The sequence below is a fragment of the Dama dama genome, chromosome 5, assembly GCF_033118175.1.
Source record: "Dama dama isolate Ldn47 chromosome 5, ASM3311817v1, whole genome shotgun sequence".
Lineage (NCBI taxonomy): Eukaryota > Metazoa > Chordata > Mammalia > Artiodactyla > Cervidae > Dama > Dama dama.
Genome location: NC_083685.1, coordinates 9,023,701 through 9,037,181, shown reverse-complemented (window position 1 = coordinate 9,037,181; position 13,481 = coordinate 9,023,701). Strand labels below are relative to the sequence as shown.

Below are 13,481 nucleotides of genomic sequence, written 5' to 3'. Positions count from 1 at the left end.
ACGGAGCCAGAGAAGAGTGTCATTGTCAGTATTGTAATGATTAACAACAGCAAAAGCAACACGATAGCTGGAAGATGTGGAATAATAATCAAAACAATAGATCTGGCATTGACGGGACATTTCTCTTGGACAAGGCGCAGCAGCCCCAGAAGATGTGCAGGGGTATTGAATTAGTGCAATTCCCATTTTACAGCTGAGAAAACAGACTCAGCGGGGGAAATCATTTGCCCAAGTCACACAGGGTGCAAGTGGAACTAAGACCTGGAATCGTCCGCCTGTAACACCCATGCTCTGAACTACCCTGCCTGCTCCCTTTTACCTGTTTCTAACCTGACCACAAGGCAGGAAGTCAAAGTGAAGGTGAAAGTCGGTCAGTCGTGTCCGACTCTTTGTGACCCCATGGACTATACAGTCCATGGAATTCTCCAGGCCAGAGTACTGGAGTGGGTAGCCTTTCTCTTCTCCAGGAGATCTTCCCAACATAGGGATTGAACCCATATCTCCCATATTGCAGGCAGATTCTTTTTTTTTTTTTTTCTTGTTAATTTATTCCTTTTTATTTGTTTTTTTTTTTTTAATGTTTATTGACACCAATTATGAAGTCGCTCAGTCGTATCCCACTCTTTTGCAACCCCATGGACTGTAGCCCACCAGGCTCCTCCATCCATGGAATTTTCTAGGCAAGAGTACTGGAGTGGGTTGCCATTTCCTTCTCCATGCAGGCAGATTCTTTACTGGCTGAGCCACAAGGGAAGCCCAAGAATACTGGAGTGGGTAGCCTATCCATTCTCCAGCAGATCTTCCTGACGCAGGAATTGAACCAGGGTGTCCTTCATTGCAGGCAGATTCTTTACCAACCGAACTATCAGGGAACGGGGTGGGGCTAATTATTTTGTAAGTTATGTGTTATTTTGTTGTTACGGTTATTAAGATACTGCGAGTAGACAGGATTGTAGGAAGAAGTTACTGTTTCCTGGGAGACTGGGGAATTCTGAAGCAGAGATTGGCAGCTTGTGGCAGCTGGACCGAGTCTGAACTGCCAACTGGATCTCTAAATAAAGTTTTATTGGAACACAGCCACACCATGCACTGACGTATTATCTATGCCTGTTTTGGTGCTTCAGCAACAGAGTTGAGTAATCTCAGTAGAAACTCTGTGGCCTGCAAACCTGAAGTATTTACTGTCCAGACCTTTGTCAAAAAAGTGTTGACCCCACTCTTAAGGGTGGTGATTAATAGCCAGTATTTAAAGGGGCAAATGCTGTTCTAAGCAGTTTGCCCAGACTGTCTCATTTAATCTCCCCAATTCCCCTCTGAGGTGGATTCTATTATTAATCCTATTTTACATATAAAGAAACTAAGGTTAAAGAGAGGTGAGGTAACTTGCCCCAGATGACACAGTTACAAGAGGTAGGGTTGCGGTCGGAACCCACACCCTCCAACTCCAGAGCCTGGGTACAGCCATTGCTTCCCACTGCCTTGCTATGAACAATTAAAAGGATTTAGAGGGACCCAAGGAGTTGGGGAATATGTAGGATATCTCACAAGAAGGGGATTTCATGAAAAGAGGAATTCATAGCTGAGTCTGAGGAAGGCTAATGGTCCAATTCAGTTAGCTTGTTAGGTTGAGAAACGTGAGAATCGAAAACTGAGATGGGTCTTGGAGACCAGGCGGCTTCTGTTTAGTCACTAAGTCGTGTCTGATGCTTTGCGACCCCGTGGACTGTAGCCCACTGGGCTCCTCTGTCCATGGGATTTCCCAGGCAAGAATATTGGAGTGGCTTCCCATTTCCTACTCCAGGGATTCTTCCCGACCCAGGGATCGACCCGCACCTCCAGCTTGGTAGGCAGATTCTTCACCACTGAGCCATTTAGGAAGCCCTAATAGACTAGGGCAAGCTTATACAAGGTCTTGAATGTCAGGTCAAAGGGATTGTCTGCAGACAAGTGGGAAGCCACTGAAAGTGTTTGAGCAGAAGTACTTTAAAAGAATTAATCTGGCAGCAATGGGTTGAATAGTTTGGAAGTAAGGAATCCTGTTGCAGTAATTTAGGAAAATTTTGCACAGAGACCAGAAAGTTTCTTTTTAGTTTTATTCATTCATTCAACCAAAATTTTTCCCCCTGTATCACGTAGCTTGTGGGATCTTGGTTCCCCTCCCAGGGATCAAACCCAAGTTCACAGCAGTGAAAGCCCAAGTGTTAACCACTGGACCACCAAGGAATCCCCTCAACCGGTATTTTCTTGAGCTCCTGTTATGACACAGGCCAGTGCTAGGTACTGGGGGTACAGCAGTGAGCCAAACAGACATGGTCCCTGTCTCAGGCTGGCAACCTGGGAAACAGAAATCGAGATATGTGTGCAAGGGGCAACCGAGATCAACACCTGTAAAGGAGTCAGAAAAACAGGGCTGGGCAGAGGGAGACGCTAAGTTGCAATGTGATTGTAACAGCTGATGGGGGCCTCAGCTCATCCTTAGGGTTCAGAAGCTGGGATGGCCCTTTAGATTGTTCCGTACTGAGGACGGGGGCTGGACCTTTGTCCGTTCACATCAGCCACCTTGGATGTGGGCTGCCCTCAAGGAGGGAGCATGACCTTGGGGGAAGTTAGCTACTTTGGGCCAAGGCAGCTCCTCTAAGGGGCTCAACTCTGAGCTCTTAGCAGGCAACATTCCTGGTCGTTCCAGAGGGGCCGTGTGCCTCAGCCCTGAAGGGGGAATCCAGGCGGTACATCCGTCACGGCCCCTCCCCTGGACCCTTCTGATGTGCTTGCGTGCACGTGTGCTAGGTCACTTCAGTGGTGCCTCTGTGCGACCCCATGGACTGCAGCCCACCAGGCTCCCCTGTCCATGGGATTCTCCAGGCAAGAATACTGGAGTGGGTTGCCATGCCCTCCCCTCCAGGGGATCTTCCCAACTCAGGGGCTGAACCTGCTGCTCTTACATCTCCTGTATTGGCAGCTGGGTTCTTTACCACTAGCACCACCTGAGAAGCCCTTTCTCCCACTTAAAAGCTCTCAGTTCAGCTCAGCCCTTCCCTGGGTTACTCATCATCGACCCTCCAAGGCTGGGCAGAGTAGGTATTTGACATGGTCTCCTGGATCAGGGGTGAGATTAAGAAACACTGGAACTTAAAGCAGAGGCCATTACGCCAAGCCTGTTAACCTGGGCTGGCAGGGGCTTGTGGCCAATCTATTCCACTTCTGACCCAACTCCAGGAATTCCTGCTGTTGCAGCCACTGCCCCGTTCGTGAGCCATTCATTGACTTTGGGACCATTTTCCCCTTGTGGCTGGAAGGGATGAGCTCACAGAGAAACACGTGAAATTCCTCTCCCAGAGATGCTTGGGGAGATGGCAGCAGATCCAGCCTCCCAACATCCTCGCCCTGGATTTCCTGTCCATAGGAGGGTAGGGAAAGGAACCGGGGCTTATGAACGTCCCCAGTGATTCTTGTTGAAGATGGTGCCATGAGAAGTGCTCTTCTTCCACATTCTTCCATGGAAGAAGTGTATCATCTTCCACATTTTCTGGAAGTAATATAAATGGTATAAGAAATAAATCTCGAATGATGCTGGAAAGCAGGAGAAAGGTGCTGTCAGTGAAACAGAAATTCTCAGGAATCTGTGGAAGGTTGTAAGCTGATGAGATTCCAATGGCCGAGTCACTGGAGGAGAGGAAAAAACCACCTCCGGAAACTGCAAAGGGAAGAGATCTTCAGCCAGGGAGGACAGGACACCAAGGGAGTAAAATTAAGGGCACAGAGCAGCTGGGAGGGCCTTTACCCCTGTGCCGGATATCTTGACGGTTCTAGGTTTGCCTGTCTGCTCCCTCCCCCCACCCCCCAAATGTCATGCTTCCCCATTTAGCTATTCATTTATTTAATGCTGCAATAGCACTTCTATTTATTGAGCTGTTACTACATTCCAGACACATGACCATTCTAAACTTGCAAAGCCTTAAGACGTAGATATGATGACCTCCCTTCTCCAGGTAAGGAAACTGAGACTTTATAGCAGTAGCATGCGAAAAATCACATGGTTAGCAAAAGGAGGGCAAATAAAAACCACACACAAAATTACAGAAGAGGGACTTCCCTGGAGGTCCAGGGTTTAAGACTCTGTACTTCCACTGCAGGGGACACTGGTTCGATCCCTGGCTGGGGAGCTAAGATCCTGCATTACGTGTGGCGAGGTCAAAAAAAAAAGTTACAGAAGAAATATTTTAGCCATCCAGGAGACTCGCTTGGTTCCTGAGCACTTTCATGCCAGCTATTTACATAAAATAATCACGCCTTAATTATGCAAAGCTTTTATCTAGTTATAAAAATGGCTCTCCTAAGTTCATTATTTGGAAACATTTAGTTGAAAATATTTTTGTGTAATTAAATATAACTGAGTTTCCATTCCTTTAAAAGGACTTTACCGAGTTGTACCACTTCACAAAATCAAGTGAAGAGGATTTTGCTATATTATTTTTAAAAGTTCAACAATCAGAAATCCTTATAATATACTCTGTATTTAGTATAAATGCAAATTATATATATATATATATATTTTTTTTAGAGAGTAAGTAACCATGAAGTTTTTTTTTTTTTTGTCATTTGATCTTTTATTTTTTTTTCCACTTATTTTTATTCTTTGGAGGCTAATTACTTTACAATATTGTAGTGGTTTCTGCCATACACTGACATGAATCAGCCATGGATTTACATGTGTTCCCCATCCTGAACCCCCCTCACCTCCCTCCCCATCCCATCCCTCTGGGTCATCCCAGTGCACCAGCCCCGAGCACTTGTCTCATGCATCCAACCTGGACTGGCGACCTGTTTCACACTTGATAATATACACATTTCCATGCTGTTCTCTCAGATCATCCCACCCTCGCCTTCTCCCATAGAGTCCAAAAGTCTGTTCTGTACATCTGTGTCTCTTTTTCTGTCTTGCATATAGGGTTATCATTACCATCTTTCTAAATTCCATATATATGCTTTAGTATACTGTATTGGTGTTTATCTTTCTGGCTTACTTCACTCTGTATAAAGGGCTCCAGTTTTATCCATCTCATTAGAACTGATTCAAATATATTCTTTTTAATGGCTGAGTAATAAATGCAAATTATATTATTACTTTTTTTTTTAATTGAAGGTGGCTTAATCGTAAAGAACCCACCGGCCAACATGGGAGATGTGGGTTTGATCCCTGGGTCTCAAAGATCTCAAAGATCCCCTGGATCTTTGAGAAGGAAATGGCAACCCAATATAGTATTCTTGCTTGGGAAATCCCAGGGACAGAGGAGCCTGGCGGGCTACAGTCCATGGGGACGCAAAAGAGTCAGACATGACAGCCACTAAACAACAAAAACAACTGTTTAAGGATATAGCATAATGACTTCTATATCTTGCAAATGATTAACACAATATGTTTAGCTAACATCCGTCAATTCATATAGAAGTTATATTGTTGATAAGGAGCCCATCCTTCTGCCTTAATTTTTGTGTTTCTAACTCTTCTCCCTTTATTTCTTCTTTCTTTTCCTGCTTCCCCCAAAAAAGGTGTTCCCATGGGTCCTTGATGATAACAACAGTGACAGTAACATTGGTAATGATGCTGATAATAGTGATAATGTGTGGAGTGCTTCCCTAGCGTGGGGCGCCATGCTAAGCCCTCTCTTCATGCTACCTCTCCTTGTCCATCGAACAACCCTGGTATCCCCATAACAGATAACAGATAAGAAAACTGAGGCTCAGAGATCCTGAGGGATTTGCCTAAGGACAGATGGTTATTAAGTGGAATGTAGTTTCCTTTTGCTTTGTAACAAACTACTCCAACACGTATGGCGTAAAATGGCGATGGATTTAACCCATGATGCTGCGGTTTGGTCTATTGGTGGTTCTCATCTCTGCAGGACTTACCCTTGTGTCTTTTGTCAGCTGGTGAGTTGGCCGGGCACTGGCTAGGCTAGCATGGCCTAACTGACTCATCTCTGTTCCATAAACCTCTCCCCCGCCTTCCCCTTTGGTAACCGGAAGTTTCTTTTCTGTCTCTGGGTCTATTTCTGTTTCGTATTATGTAAGTTCACTTGTACCTTTTTTCTAGTTTCCACATATAAGCGATATCATACTGTATTTATCTTTCTCCCTCTGGCTTACTTCACTTAGTATGATAATCTCTAGGTCTGTTCATGTTGCTGCATATGACATTATCATTCTTCTCTGTGGCTGAGTCTTAGTCCATTGTATAAACGTACCACATCTTCTTAATCCAATTCTTTGTTGATGGACAGTTAGTTTGTTTCCATTTCTTAGCTATTGTGAACAGTGCTTCAGTCAACACTAAGGTGTGTGTGTCTTTCCGGAGTATGGTTTTTTCTGAATATATGCCCTGGAGTGGTATTACAGGATCATATGATAACTCTATTTTTCGTTTTTTAAGGAGTCTCCATACCGTTCTCCATAGTGGCTGTACCAATTTACATACCCACAAGAAGGAAGAGACTTTAATCCAAGCAAAAGAGTTAAATGTAACTTTATCATTACAAACAATACATTTTGGGGAAAATAATGAACGTTTACTCATTTAGGCCACTAAGCAGTTTATTTTACAACAAAAACTAAGTGGGAGGATAGTGGAATCCAGTAGTTATTTTAGGGTGTTCATTTTTTTGGTGGTATTGACTTTTCAGAGTTTTTGTTTTGCTTAATTTTTAAACAAGCTTAAGTGCTAATGAGTAGAAATAAATCTCAAAGACATGTCTATGTTCCAGGAAAGAGAAGCGATATTTCTAGCTAACACTAAATGAAAACTAGTGTCTAAATAAGAAAAGTTGAATGTGGGAAGATTTATTTTAATAGAAAGAAAAGAAAAGCAACGTGGATTGTTCTCTTAGGGTTTGGTGTTGGGAGGCTGAAGAAAGAATTAGTTGTTCACTTTCCATTTTCTTGCATAGGGCCATCCACTGAGCCTGAGAAGGAGGTGACTCAGTGTTTTAAATACTGATGTGAAGAGGAGAGGCAGTAAACAATACATTTTTGTTTTAGAAACTTTAGAAAAATGCACATAGGAACCCCAGATTAATAATCCCCTCTAATTGCTCGTGTCTGACTCTTTAAGACCCCAGGGACTGTAGCCCTCCAGGCTCCTCTGTCCATGGAATTTTCCAGGCAAAAATAGTTGCACATAGTAAGTAACTAAGTTCAGTCGCTCAGTTGTGTCCAACTCTTTGTAACCCCATGGACTGCAGCACACCAGGCTTCCCTGTCCATCATCAACTCCCAGAGCCTGCTCAAACTCATGTCCATCCAGTCGGTGATGCCATCCAACCATCTCATCCTCTGTCGTCCCCTTCTCCTCCTGCCTTCAATCTTTCACAGCATCAGGGTCTTTTCCAATGAGTCAGTTCTTTGCATCAGGTGGCCAAAGTATTGGAGTTTCAGCTTCAGCATCAGTCCTTCCAATGAATATTCAGGACTGATTTCCTTTAGGATGGACTGGTTGGATCTCCTTGCAGTCCAAGGGACTCTCAAGAGTCTTTTCCAACACCACAGTTCAAAAGCATCAATTCTTTGGCACTCAGCTTTCTTTATAGTCCAAGTCTCACATCCATACATAACTACTGGAAAAACCATAGCTTTGAGTAGATGGACATTTGTCAGCATAGTAATGTCTCTGCTTTTTAATATGCTGTCTAGGTTGGTCATAGCTTTTCTTCTAAGGGGCACACATCTTTTAATTTCATTGCTGCAGTCACCATCTGCAGTGATTTTGGAGCCCCCAAAAATAAAGTCTCTCACTGTTTCCATTGTTTCCCCATCTATTTGCCATGAAGTGATGGGACTAGATACCATGATCTTAGTTTTCTGAATGTTGAGTTTTAAGCCAACTTTTTCACTCTCCTCTTTCACTTTCATCAAGAGGCTATTTAGTTCTTAATTTTCTGCCATAAGGGTGGTGTCATCTGCATATCTGAGGTTACTGATATTTCTCCTGGCAATCTTGATTCCAGCTTGTGCTTCATCTACCCCGGCATTTCACATGATGTACTCTATATATAAGTTAAATAAGCAGGGTGACAATATACAGTCTTGAAATACTCCTTTCCCAATTTGGAAAAGTCTGTTGTTACAGTTCTAACTATTGCTCCTTGACCTGCATACAGATTTCTCAGGAGGCAGGTAAGGTGGTCTGGTATTCCCATCTCTTTAAGAATTTTCCAGTTTGTTGTGATCCCCACAGTCAAAGGCTTTGGCATAGTCAATAAAGCAGAAATAGATGTTTTTCTGGAACTCTCTTGCTTTCTTGATGATCCAATGAATGTTGGCAGTTTGATCTCTGGTTCCTCTGCCTTTTCTAAATCCAGCTTGAACTTCTGGAAGTTCATGGTTCACATACCTGGCTTGGAGAATTTTGAGCATTACTTTGCTAGCGTGTGAGATGAGTACAATTGTGCAGTAGTTTGAACATTCTCTGGCCTTGCCTTTCTTTGGGATTGGAGTGAAAACTGACATTTTCCAGTCCTGTGGTCACTGCTGAGTTTTCCAAATTTGTTGGCATATTGAGTGCAGCACTTTCACAGCATCATCTTTTAAGACTTGAAATAGCTCAACTGAAATTCCATCACCTCCACTAGCTTTGTAGTGATGCTTCCTAAGGCCCGCTTGACTTCGCATTCCAGGATGTCTGGCTCTAGGTGAGTGATCACACCATCGTGATTATCTGGGTCATGAAGATCTTTCTTGTATAGTTGTTCTGTGTATTTTTGCCACCTCTTCTTAATATCTTCTGCTTCTGTTAGGTCCATACCATTTCTGTCCTTTATTGTGCCCATCTTTGCATGAAATGTTCCCTTGGTATCTCTAATTTTCTTGAAGAGATCCCTAGTCTTTCCCATTCTATTGTTTTACTCTATTTCTCTGCATTAATCACTGAGGAAGGCTTTCTTATCTCTCCCTGCTATTCTTTGGAACTCTGCATTCAAATGGGTATATCTTTCCTTTTCTCCTTTGCTTTTTGCTTCTCTTCTTTTCTCAGCTATTTGTAAGGCCTCCTCAGACAGCCATTTTTCCTTTTTGCATTTCTTTTTCTTGGGGATGGTCTTGATCCCTGCCTCTTGTACAGTGTCAGGAACATCCATCCGTAGTTCTTCAGGCACTCTGTCTATCAGATCTAGTCCCTTGAATCTATTTGTCATTTCCAGTGTATAATCTTAAGGGATTTGATTTTGGTCATACCTGAATGGTCTAGTGATTTTCCCTCCTTTTTCAATTTAAGTCTGAATATGGCAATAAGATGTTCATGATCTGAGCCACAGTCAGCTCCCAGTCTTCTTTTTGCTGACTGTATAGTGCTTCTCCATCTTTGGCTGCAAAGAATATAATCAATCTGACTTCGGTGTTGACCATCTGATGATGTCCATGTGTAGAGTCTTCTCTTGTGTTATTGGAAGAGGGTGTTTGCTATGACCAGTACGTTCTCTTGGCAAAACTCTGTTAGCCTTTGCCCTGATTCATTTTGTACTCCAAGGCCGAATTTGCCTGTTACTCCAGGTATCTCTTGACTTCCTACTTTTGCATTCCAGTCCCCTATAATGAAAAGGACATCTTTTTGGGGTGTTAGTTGTAGGTCTTATAGGTCTTCATAGAACCGTTCAACTTCAGCTTCTTCAGCATTACTTGTTGGGGCATAGACTTGGATTACCGTGATATTGAATGGTTTGCCTTGGAAACGAACAGAGATCATTCTGTCATTTTTGAGATTGCATCCAAGTACTGCGTTTTGGACTCTTTTGTTGACTATGATGGCTACTCCATTTCTTCTAAGGGATTCTTGCCCACAGTAGTGGACATAATGGTCATCTGAGTTAAATTCACCCATTCCAGTCCATTTTAGATCACTGATTCCTCTTGCCATCTCAAGGTAAATTGACCACTTCCAATTTACCTTGATTCATGGGCCTAACATTCCAGGTTCCTATGCAATATTGTTCTTTACAGCATCGGAGTTTACTTCCATCACCAGTCACATCCTGCCTCACAAAAAAAATATACAAGATGCAGGCTGGCACCCGGGCAGATGGTTTATTATTTCCAGTAGAGGGCGCTGTGTATCTCTGCAGAAACACTACTTGTAATCTATGAGCTGGAAGCCTGCCTTACCTGGCATCCTACTGAGTGTTTTAGCCACTCTTAAAGACAAATGAACTTCCCTGGTGGCTCAGATGGTAGAGTGTCTGCCTACAATGCAGGAGACCCGGGTTCAATCCCAGGGTTGGGAAGATCTCCTGGAGAAGGAAATGGCAACCCACTCCAGTAGCCTTACCTGGAAAATCTCATGGACAGAGGAGCCTGGTGGGCTGCAGTCAATGGGGTCACAAAGAGTCGGGCACGACTGAGTGACTAACACTTAACTTATTTACTTACTTAAAGACAAATACCCCAGGTAGCTGCCCATCTGTTCTACCTTGAGACTTGCCTCAGAAGTTTCTTCAGATCTGTTATCTAGAATCAGCTTGCTCACACATCTGACCTTGACACTGCTCTTTCCCCAAAGATCAAGCAGAAATGCCAGATGGAGATCCCAGGTCATTTCTCTCCAAGTGTGTGATCCAAATGGCAAATCTCTAATTGCCAAGCGCCAAAAATGCAATTACTTGTAGAGGGGATTTATTCACGTCTGTATCATTTGCTTCTTGGCGTTGCTAATTTCATTGCTTGTTCTTTGACTCTTTAATATGATTGTAATAATCCCCCTACTTTGAATGAATCCCAAATTACTTTTTTTCACAATGAACTGCTATAAATAATGGCCAGATGCGGGGCACAATTACAGGACGAGATGTTCCTTGTGGCATAGGCTACAAAAACAAGAAATTGAAAACCATCTAAGTATTCATTGATAAGATTGCAGCTGTTAAAAAATAATCTGGTAGATCGATATAGATTATTATGGCAAGACTTCCAAACTGTCTTATCAGGAGCAGATCCTGACATAGGCACTCAGGAGCAAGGAGTTTCCTCTGAAAGACTGCAACACATTCTCCAGATTGTCCTGTTCAAGAGACGAGCGAACTGTCGTTTGTTGAGAGCTGCTCCAAGGAAGTTGAAATTCCTTGGCACTTCTGGTCTACCACACGGGTTGGCAGAGCAAGCTTTAGTGACCAGGGAAAGCCCTCAGGGAAGAGTTACAGGTGCTGGCAATTGCAAGTTGGACTGGCATAGCCAGAAGTGGTAAGAATGGGGCCATGTGTATGAATGGAACACTGGCCATACCCTGCATGTGTGGGAAGGAAGGAGAAGGGAAGGGAAGAAAAAAGACATCATGTTACTTAAATTTATTATTACTATTGTGCTCAGTAGTATCTGACTTTGTTGCCCCATGGACTGTAGCCCACCAGGCTCCTCTGTCTATGGAATTTTCCAGGCAAGAATACTGAAGGGGGTAATCATTTTCTCCTCCAGGAGATCTTCCCGACCCAGGGATCAAACCCACGTCTCTGCAATCTCCTGCATTGGCAGGCGGATTCTTTACCACTAGTGCCCCCATGGAAAGCCCAATTACTACTATTGTTATGTAATTAATTCCGGTGTATAGACCTCACAGCCTACATTTCTTTTTTTTTTTTTTTTAATTAGTTGGAGGCTAATTACTTCACAACATTTCAGTGGGTTTTGTCATACATTGATATGAATCAGCCACCGATCTACACATATGCCCCATCCCGGTCCCCCCTCCCACCTCCCTCTCCAGCCAATTCCTCTGGGTCTTCCCAGTGCACCAGGCCCGAGCACTTGTCTCATGCATCCCCCCTGGGCTGGTGATCTGTTTCACCATAGATAGTATACATGCTGTTCTTTTGAAACATCCCACCCTCACCTTCTCCCACAGAGTTCAAAAGTCTGTTCTGTACTTCTGTGTCTCTTTTTCTGTTTTGCATATAGGGTTATCGTTACCATCTTTCTAAATTCCATATATATGTGTTAGTATGCTGTAATGTTCTTTATCTTTCTGGCTTACTTCACTCTGTATAATGGGCTCCAGTTTCATCCATGTCATTAGGACTGATTCAAATGAGTTCTTTTTAATGGCTGAGTAATATTCCATGGTGTATATGTACCACAGCTTCCTTATCCATTCATCTGCTGATGGGCATCTAGGTTGCTTCCATGTCCTGGCTATTATAAACAGTGCTGCGATGAACACTGGGGTGCACGTGTCTCTTTCAGATCTGGTTTCCTCAGTGTGTATGCCCAGAAGTGGGATTCACAGCCTACATTTCATACCCATGACTCATTTATTTTGCAGCTGGAAGTTTTTACCTCTTCATGTCCGTCACCTAGTTGCTGCTTTGTCCCTCCCCCACCCCACCCCCTGGCAACCACCTGTCTGATCTCTGTGTCTACGACTCTATTTCTGCTTGCTATGTTTGTTTATTTGTCCTGTTTTTGAGATTTCACATATAAGTTAAATCACACAGCATTTGTCTTTCTCTGCTGACTTACTTCTCTTAGTATAATACTCTCTAGGTTCATCGATGTTGTTGCAAATGACAAGGTTTAATTCTTAATAGTTAATATTCTATTGTGTATGTATAAATGTGTGTATGTATGTAAGTATATATATTTATAGCCACATCTTCTTTATCCATTTGTCTGTTGTTGGACACAGGTTGCTTCTGAACCTTGGCTATTGCAAATAATGCTGCGATGCACATCGAGGTGCATGTATCTTTTTGAATCAGTGTTTTCATTTTCTTCAGATGAATACCCAGGAGTGGAATTTCTGGATCATATCATAGTTCTATTTTTAATTTTTGAGGCACCCCCATAATGTTTTCCATAGTGACTGCACCAATTTACACTCCCACCAACACTGCATGAGGGTTCTTTTCTCTCTGCATCCTCATCAATGTTTGTTATTTGTTGTCTTTTTGATAATGACCATTCTGACAGGTGTGAGGTGATAGCTCATGGTGGTTTTGATTTGCATTTCCCTGATGATTTGTGATGTCGAACATCTTTTCATGTGCCTGTTACCATCTGCTATGTCTTCTTTGGGAAAATGTCTGTTCAGTTTTAAATTTATATGTTCATTTACATAGAGAAGGGGCTGGAATGTTGCAAAGCAAACAGCTATTAGTCATGGCTTTGGGGCAGGGGAATGGAAGCAGGGCTAAGGAGGAAGAGGAAGATTCTTCAGATACTTTGTATTCTTGCATATTGCTAGATTATTTACGATGAGAATGCATTCACGTACCACTTATATGCCTAAAATAAAAAGGTTGCATGCTCTAAGTTCATTATAGCATGTCCAAACAAATCCTTGACATCTAAGGATTAGCTTTGTCCTCAGAATATACTATAGCACATTTTTTCATGGTTAGTAACTTGACTTTAATTTGGTGGAGAAAAATGTAAACACACTTCTTATTTCAGTATTATTATTTTTAAAAAAATAATACAGAAATACCATTTGGATAATATTAATAAAA

At 42.7% G+C, this 13,481-nt stretch overlaps 1 protein-coding gene and 1 non-coding gene across 2 annotated transcripts in view; both read left to right on the top strand.

Annotated features, from left to right (window-relative positions):
• The window catches only part of SVOP (SV2 related protein), a 71,954-nt gene that overhangs the window by 34,797 nt on the left and 23,676 nt on the right, over nucleotides 1–13,481 (top strand). The gene's annotated exons all lie outside the window — the stretch shown is intronic.
• On the top strand, nucleotides 10,197–10,268 carry TRNAC-ACA (transfer RNA cysteine (anticodon ACA)). The gene has a single exon. It is a non-coding gene; the product is annotated as a tRNA-Cys (tRNA).